We start from the raw sequence: 8,588 nt of genomic DNA, 5'->3' as shown, positions 1-8,588 counted from the left end.
TCTGAGGCGACACTGTTCAGTAGAGGAGATCCAGAGCCTGAAGGCTTCACTGCTAATGTGTGTTGAACAGTTGTGTCGCCGTTGAACTCAAACTCTGTCTGAATGAAACCAGTTAAACATGGAAATAAGATGTATGGAACATTTAAGGTCCAGAAAAACTCCTTTCCAAAAGTTTTGGAAAATGGTCCCACTTGTTTCTCGTTGTACGATGTTGGTTGACGTTCTTTAGATCTGGTTGTATTTCAGGTCTGAAGGATTTACCAGTGTTTTGTAAAATACAATCACATGTAGAGAAAAAGAGAAGATGGGAATAAAGTCCAACTTTATTTTCCGTTTACAGATGGAGCCTTTCTTTTTTCCAACATGATATCATGGTTTTTTTTAAAGCTGTTATTGAGAAAATAAAAAACCCAGTAACTAAAGTTGTTGAGTTACTTTTAAAGTTTCACACAGATAAATATTTACTGTATAATTACATGAAGTCAGTTTGGAGACTAGCAGAGATCTGTTGGCAGATCGATCATCGTGTTGTAATGTGTGTTAGATCTGACTGATATAGAACCTAACTAACGTGAACCACTGCTCATCTTTTCATCAGCCTCTCTGTCGTCGACCCCTAGGTTTTAATAACCGGACCATTAGTTGTGAACTCAACCTGAGTGAAGTGATGGGTTTTTTTTTGTTGTTATTTCCGAGAAGCAAAAGCTGCTTTTTGGCAATTCCCATCAACGTTTCCAGCCTCCCACTGATTCCTCCCACTCATCTCCATCCACCTGTGTATCCTGAATCAGAGATGTGAGCCAGTGTGTTCAGGTTGTATGTGAAGAACAGGTTCAGTACAGGCTTCCTTTGTTAACAGATTGATTTAAATCCCCTGCATGACTCAGTGATGGTCGTGGTTCTCTCTCCCTTCAGTCTATAATTAAACGTGAAGTATGTTTCAGGAAGAGCAGCCTGTCTGAGCAAGTGTTGCCCTGTAGAAGTCACTGTGTGTGTGTGTTCACGTGTGTGTGTGTGTTCATTTGTACTCAACCTTCTGACAGTCTGAGCTGGACTTCAGTCAGGTCTACATTTCTGTTTGTATTTGTTGTTTTAGCATAAAATACATTCCTACGATTCTGTTACCTTCACACACCAATGGATTTACATTTAAGAGTTTATAAGAGTGAAATCCAGTCAGGCTGATTTATCATTCTGTTAATGTTGTGTTCAAAGTTAGTTCTTCATCAAAATAAGACATAAAAACCAAATCCCTGTGAATCATTTCAGGCTGTAACGGCTCTGTTTACGTCTGTCGCTCCTAAATAAATACCAGCTATTTGTGACTCTGCTACCTGACACTGCACGTCATCAGATACCTGTACGTTAACAGCTTTTGGGCTGTAAATATTTGAACACATCTAAAAAGACTGTTTTATCAGTTTTTAAAAATAACTTTTTTCCACTGGTATTTGACTTATTTCAACAAAGTTCAAATCACATCAGTTTTTCTGTATTTTGACAAAGTTCAAATCACATCAGTTTTTCTGTTCAAACCTAACGTGTTTCTTCACTGAATTCACCAACATCTAAATAAATAAAGGAGCCAAATGACCTGAAGGAGAGGAGAAGTCTAGATCTCTGAGGTTGTATTTTTGATTTAAAGGTTTTGGCTGAAGTTTATCAGCAACTTGCTCCTAAATATGTTTCAGGTTACAGCTGAGCTGCTCGGCTATTACTGGACTGTCTCTCTGACAGAAGTCTCTGCTGCCGTGGTTGCCACCAGCAGCCTCGTGCCTCTTAAGTCAGCAGGGCAGAATGTAACCTAATCAGGGATACGCTTCGCCCAGACTCACTGCTCTGCGAACAGATCGTAAACCCCGTCCGACTACGTTACTATTACACACACTGTCATCTTTGCATTTCTCTCCAGTTTCCCACCGTTCCCTCCGTCGACTGTTTCTGTGCAGTGATTGGATCAGGATGGATTTTTGGAAATGCAGTCGCTGCCTTAAGATTGATGGAGTAACGTTGACACGGAGGTTCCATTCCACAAAGGAGCAGAGAGAGAGCTGTAGAAAGAAAGTCAAATGGCCAATACTCTTCTTTTTTTTGTGTGTCTGAATTTTGAAAAACAAACAAATGAATTAAATTTCATTCACAATAAACAGATCCACATATTTGTGAGGCTGAAGAATGAGCTCATCGTTTGCATTTCCTCCTGTGAGTACAGACGTTTCTCCTTGTTTTCCAGTTTCTTTGGAAACAGCAACAACACAGACTAATATTTAATTCAAATGAAGGAATCCTCCACCTTTTTACCCCCCCCCCCCCCCCCCTCCCACCTCCCCCAGACAATCAAAGACCCTTCAGCATACTGCACTTTTATTTCCAATGTCCAAGCAGACATTGTTATGATTCCTTCAACCCGTCGCTGGTTTGTTGTCCATTTCCAGACAACATTTGTATCAGCCCTGGGATTATTTCTGACTTTATGACGTGGTGGTTTGTGAAAGTAATCCTGAATTGGAATTCCCCGGGAAATGACTGCAGAGCAGCCTGGAGCTGCCGTGGGCAGAGGTGACTGAGCGCTGCAGCAGAGCTGGAAATGTAACACACGCCTCTGCTCCTCCTTGGCACCTCCTGCAGCCCCAGGACAGCTATTCTTGGTTTTCCCATAAGGATAAATTCTTGCTACAAATGTTTGGCAGCGAACTCTGGGAGTTACCCAAGCACTGTATAAGGCCACCCCACAGGCAGATGGGCTGAAAGTGTCCCAGTGTGATCAGTGTCAGGTGCTGGTTGGTGGAGGACGGCAGCCGTGGAGGATTGTTTTACTTTTGTTTTTTGTTTTTTTCTTTCACTGCGCTCCTGCTTCGTGTTTTACAGAAGAATTGTTCTGAGATTAGAACTGTGATACAGCAGAGGACAAATCCTCATGGACCAACCCTGCGCTTGGCTTATTTGAGTTGTGTAATGAATTGTAATGTGATCCACCTTGGCTGGTGAACACCTCCTCCTGTCAACTGGACTCCAGTATTTGTAATGGAGGCCACTTTAACGCCTGCAATATTGAAGTCTGTGCTCATTTAACCCTGGTGACATCACAAGTTATTTTCCGCACTGGGTCAGAGAATTAATCATGTGACTGTTCACACCACAGTCAACAGATCTCCACACATCACATCTGCAGCACATTCTTTTAAATTTTACTACAGGTCAACGAAGGAAGTTCACCTCAAGCCAAGGATTTTTTAATCATTATTAAATCCAGAGACCAAAGAGAAGACATTTGTATTTTTTACTGTGTTCCTTTAATTGTAACTAGTCCATGGTTTGTGGCTTAGATTCCATAGATTCAGATCTTCTATTCCAGCTTCTCCTTCCCATCGTTCTGACACAGCGTTCCGACTCTCCCCGTCCTCTGACTGTGTGGCGCTCCAGCTTCCCTGAAATGTACACACTGCAAATTCCCTGGCACCAGAAATGGTTCTTAAAGTGGGTTTTAATGCTTGACCGTCACACACTCGTAGACTTGGAGCACCGCGCGCTCACATGAGACCTCGCTGCCCACAACAAAGCCTCTGCTGTGCACCCTCCTCCGTGAGCCTCTGATACTGCATGTGGAGTTGGTGCACGACTATATAAGGGAAACCATTCTTTGTTTATTAGTTGAGAGAAGCACATGGGAGCGCAGCCAGACGTCAGGGTAGAAAATGGGGACAGAAAGAAGACGAAAGACCACTCCAGACCAAGTGTGCTCTGCTATGGAGCGCTGTAAACACTGGTCCTTTTTTTATGGTGGTGTTTTGAGCCTGCCAGCTGGTTAGCGTTACATGTGGAAAGCTCAGTGTTAATCAAGTGGCGGAAAATATCCTTTCATTTGTGTCCAGCGCCGTGAGCGGGCATCGCTAACGCAGCTATAACTAATAGGGTATGAAGGCTATATTAGCAGCGACTGTGATTGTGAGAGGAGTTATGAGCAGCGGTTGATACAGCTCACGGTTTGGCAGGTGTGTTCTGACTGGAGGAGGCTTCACTGTCTCATCTGTCGACCTCCAAACTGGGTCTGGAGTCAAAGAAGCCTCACGGGATTAAGAGTTAATCTTCAGTTAAACTTGCTGTTGAGGGTTGTTTATGTGCAGTTGCCCCTCTGCCAAACGGCTGCTCAGTGTTTTGGGTGGCACAAGTATTTTTCTTTTTAATGACACTGCGAAAGGGCAGTGACTTCATACGGTGTCAGTTGATCCGTCTGTGTAAACGTTGCCACAGTAAAAGGCCCAGGTTTATTAAAATGATAGTTATAAAACAACTAGTACTGGTTAGTTTACCATGGTTGCAGCTTTAGTTTTGGTTCAGTGGAATTACTCACCCAGTGATTTCTGTGTGAACTGTTTGTTATTGTAAAGACAGTTGGTGAGTCACTGTGTGTAGGATCCATAAAAGCTGGGAATCGGACTCTTCAAACGGCTCCAAGTCTCTGTTGGTGTTTAGATAAGGGCCGGAAAATGACGGGAAAAATCCACTCTGATTAATCACAGGGGAGCCGTGGATTAATTGCGATTGATCATAATGGGTTATTAATCCAGATAAAGTCAACGTGCCTTAACGTGACGACACGACTTTAAACAACGTCTTACCTCCACGGTCCATGAGTTGAGATGAACCCGTGACCCATAAACAGCTGATTCTGATGACAGATTGAAGACTGTTGTGTTTGGGAGAAGTCGTCCTGCTTTACTTTACGTTTGGGTTTTAATGAGGCTTTTACATCTTTACAGTTACAACAGTACCACCTGCTGGGACGGGTGAGACAGAGGGTACCATCAGAGGGTACCATCAGAGGGTACCATCAGAGGGTACCATCAGAGAGTACCATCAGAGGGTACCATCAGGAGCAGATAAAACCAGCACCATCTACAGTAGGTCTCAGGCCCCGTTTCAAATGACAGATAATTATTTATTTCAAAAGTTTTATAAAAGTATCCTAGTGTGTATTAGTACATTTTCCTTGATACTAAATCTCTAAATGCCGTCTTTAATTATTCGTCGTTGTGATAATCTCTTGTCGTTGCTGCTGTTTGCCAATTCAGAATAAGATGTTTTTTTTTTTGTTTTTAGTGGTCCTCTGGGCTCAGAGTTGGTGGGCACCGTGTTTCATGTCAACGTGTCTATAGGGGGCTTGTTCTCCAGCTGGCAAATACACAAGTGCTGCATTGTCAGATCCCTCGTTTCAGATGGACTCGGGCTTTTTGTCTGTCGGACTCGGGCTAGAATACCAGCCTTGTCCTCAGCTGTGTTACTTATCTTTCTGCTGCCCCGGGGGAATTACTATAGGGGGCAGGAGGGCAACTCCATCCAACCTCCTGCTTCCTAGACAACACAATTGAATGATGTTATTCCATTAAGTAATGAAGTCACTGCTCTCTGTCGTGACAGGTCCACACCCTCTCAATTAGCTGTGAGGTTTCTGGGCGACGCTAAGACGCAGCTCTACCGTCATCTGCCGGGTCACATGTTCAGATGGTACTGAACGAGAGTGTTGGCCTCTAAATGTGAACACAAGGCTAGAAATTTAATTATTTTTAAATGATTTATAGGGTTAGCCTGGGATGCAGTAATTTATCACGACAATTGAAATAAAACAGTTTGAGTCCAAATATGATCCTTTATTTAGAACTCCACAAAACATATCATTTTTCTTTCTACCTGGTTTCCATTTTTAGCCAGTTACATTCATCTTTTTTTTCACTCCTCTCCTCAATTCAACACCTCAGCTGCCCCTCTTCACACACACACACACACACACACACCCTAGTTTAGTAATCCTGTCGACACCTTAGCTGCAACCCAGAGGGATGGGATGATACATCGACGCCTCCTGGTGCTGCAGCTCTCATCAACCAAGTAAAGGGAAACAAATGTGTTCCGAGCGTTCACTCTGTGTGCATGAAATTTCTTTTTTTTAAAAAAATCTAATTATGATCATCTGGGTCTCTGTAAAATGGGTCTTTAAATCTAATTACGATCATCTGGGTCTCTGTAAAATGGGTCTCTCCTTGATGGTGTGCCATGTGGAAATAGATCACCTGACCTACATTCAGCTGTGGTACAGTGTGACCGTCTGTTGTCGGCACTGAGGCATGATGAGAATTCACTGCACTTCAGTAGGTCACGAGCAGTTAATACAACATTATTTGAAAGTGTGACATGAATAAATGTTCATGTTATTTAACGTCCAATCAAAAACAACCAAACCAATGATTTAAGAAGGTCGATGTTGGTGGTTCTCAGGTCTGAAGCGGCTCCTGGGTCGAGAGCTTCTGCTGTAGATGATCATTTGGTTTTTTTGACTTACACAAAGTCTCATGTTGAAGAAGTTTGACAGACAGATGAGACCTGTTTTAAGAACCAAAGATGGCTGACTGAGCTGCTGTTTCAGGGGAAAGTGTGTTTTGTTACGTGATATCCAGGTAAAATCTGTAAGAGGATCGGTTTGTTGTGACCTAAAATAATTGTGTGTTTTGGTTAAAGTTTGAGGGAATGGATACGGTGGCTTGAAAATGGTAATATTATATTTTGTTACACAAACACAAAACAGTGGTTTGCAGGGCGTGAATGTAAAACGATGCAGCGCGGCAGCTGTAAAATGGGACGACAAGTGAAAGATTTAGATTTTTGACTTCAGTCTGTGGCCACATCGCTGCTCAGACGGCACAGTTTGTGAGTTGTTCACCGTTAAATATACCTTCCTCCTCCGGCTGCTGCTGCCACCAGACTCTGTAAACGACACAGAGCTCCTCATGTCCATAAGAGGAGCAGATGTATTGTTCCCACACAAAAGAACTCCTACCAGATACAGTAGAGTGAAGTCACCGGGCTTGGCTTCGGAAAAGGAAACCTGGAGGCATAAATGTGTTCATGTTATTATCTGAAGGCTCTAGTCTGCCACCTGCTGTGCGTTCACACTTTCAGTCGATCGGTACAAAAAAATATAGGTTATTTTTGTTACTATATAAACAATTGTGGATCAGGTGGATTTCACTGTTGTAACAACCTCACCAGTTTGTTTACGTGGATGAGTCAATTCATTGAAAAAAGTGAAATACAGCAGAGTAAACATGGTTTTCTGGGCAATTCACATCAGCTACGCTAGCAAGCTAATTTTGTTCCCTGCTTCTTTCTGGGCAATTCACATCAGCTACGTTGAGCTATGGAGGTTGCCTATGTAATCGGACTACTTTCCTTGTCCTAGCATGCTAGCACATGTGGAAAATCCCTTCATTGGGATCGTCCCGATTTTGGGTGATATTTTAGCCACTGTCAAGTTAGCTTACACCTGGAGGTGTATGTAGGATTAACAATAGTGGATTTTTATGTGCGGTATGTTAACTTCACTACTCAGGTACAGTAGCTGCTGTAAGCTAGCAAGCTAATTTTGTTCCCTGCTTGAGCTACTTGCAGGCAAAACCAGCGGAGGTTTTTATTATTATTATTATAAGATATGTTTTAGAGCCTGGTGTTAGTTTAAGTAACACAGTTACAGTCACACAGTCTTCTTGGCTGCTGCTGGTCTCACATGGATTTGATATATTGTATATTAATCCTGGAAACCCACTATACGTTCTTATAGATCTATAAAGAGTTTTAAAAAAGTGTCACTGCTCCAACGTGTCTAAACTTTGAGAAGTAGCCTTAAAAAAAAGACGTCTGTCCATATAGCTGTTGCCTGTATATGGATTTAAAGTCCATAGTGTCTGAGTGCCACAGTAGCAGACAGTTAAATGTCTGCCTGCAGCTGTTCACCCAAAGAGAGGATTAGATGATTCCCGTAGCTCCATGGTTGAGATGCTAAAGGAGATTAGCCGGGCAGCTCATGCTGAGGGCTGTTCCTTCCTAATCTGCTGCAGTGCCAGACCAAGACACTGCCTTGTAAAGTCGGCTTTGATGATTTATTGGCTCTTTTAAATGATGAACTCACTGCTGAGGTTGGCTGTGTAATTTTAATGGGGCATTTTTCAGGGTTAGTTTTAAGAGTGGGAACATTTTCAGCCCACATGTGTTGGTCACTTTAGAAACACAGTCCAGAGTTTGTCATTTTCTGAATGTTTTTTTTTTTCTTTTCCTTTAACATGAAACATTTCGTGGTTTTGTTCTAACCGTCATTAACTCCTCGTCACATCTCTCTTTGATAGCACCTACACTGCTTTTCCATAATGAACGTGTCGGCTCCACTGTGTGGTAACCATATATGGAGCCTATGGTCATGACTCCACTCCAGCTACTCACGTGTGAGGTCATGATTGGAATACCGCTTTGAAATCCCAGCTTTCCACTTGTGTACAGTCTTCATTCAAAAGGAGCGGGCGGTGAAACCAGAGCACAGCATCTATCATACTTCAGCGTGGAGCGTGAAAGTGGGATGTGATCCAAGCTGTTCTGCTCTCGGCAGCTGCTCTCGGTCCAGGTCTGGAGGTGAACTTCAGTCATTTAAAAGTTCAGTATTTGTTGTTTCTTTAACGAGTGTCTTGACTGAAAGCGTTTCCTCCTGTGTCTCTGTGATGGCGGTGGACGACACAACCTGCCTCTGGACTCTATATGATTCTGGC

At 42.8% G+C, this 8,588-nt stretch overlaps 1 protein-coding gene across 1 annotated transcript in view; it reads left to right on the top strand.

Moving 5' to 3' along the window:
• The window catches only part of LOC103379362 (talin-2-like), a 64,657-nt gene that overhangs the window by 3,957 nt on the left and 52,112 nt on the right, over positions 1-8,588 (top strand). The window lies entirely within an intron of this gene.

Source organism: Cynoglossus semilaevis, chromosome 5 (assembly GCF_000523025.1).
Source record: "Cynoglossus semilaevis isolate Cse_v1.0 chromosome 5, Cse_v1.0, whole genome shotgun sequence".
NCBI classification, from domain to species: domain Eukaryota; kingdom Metazoa; phylum Chordata; class Actinopteri; order Pleuronectiformes; family Cynoglossidae; genus Cynoglossus; species Cynoglossus semilaevis.
Note: the sequence above shows the minus strand (reverse complement) of the source record. Positions and strands in the feature narration are given on the sequence as shown.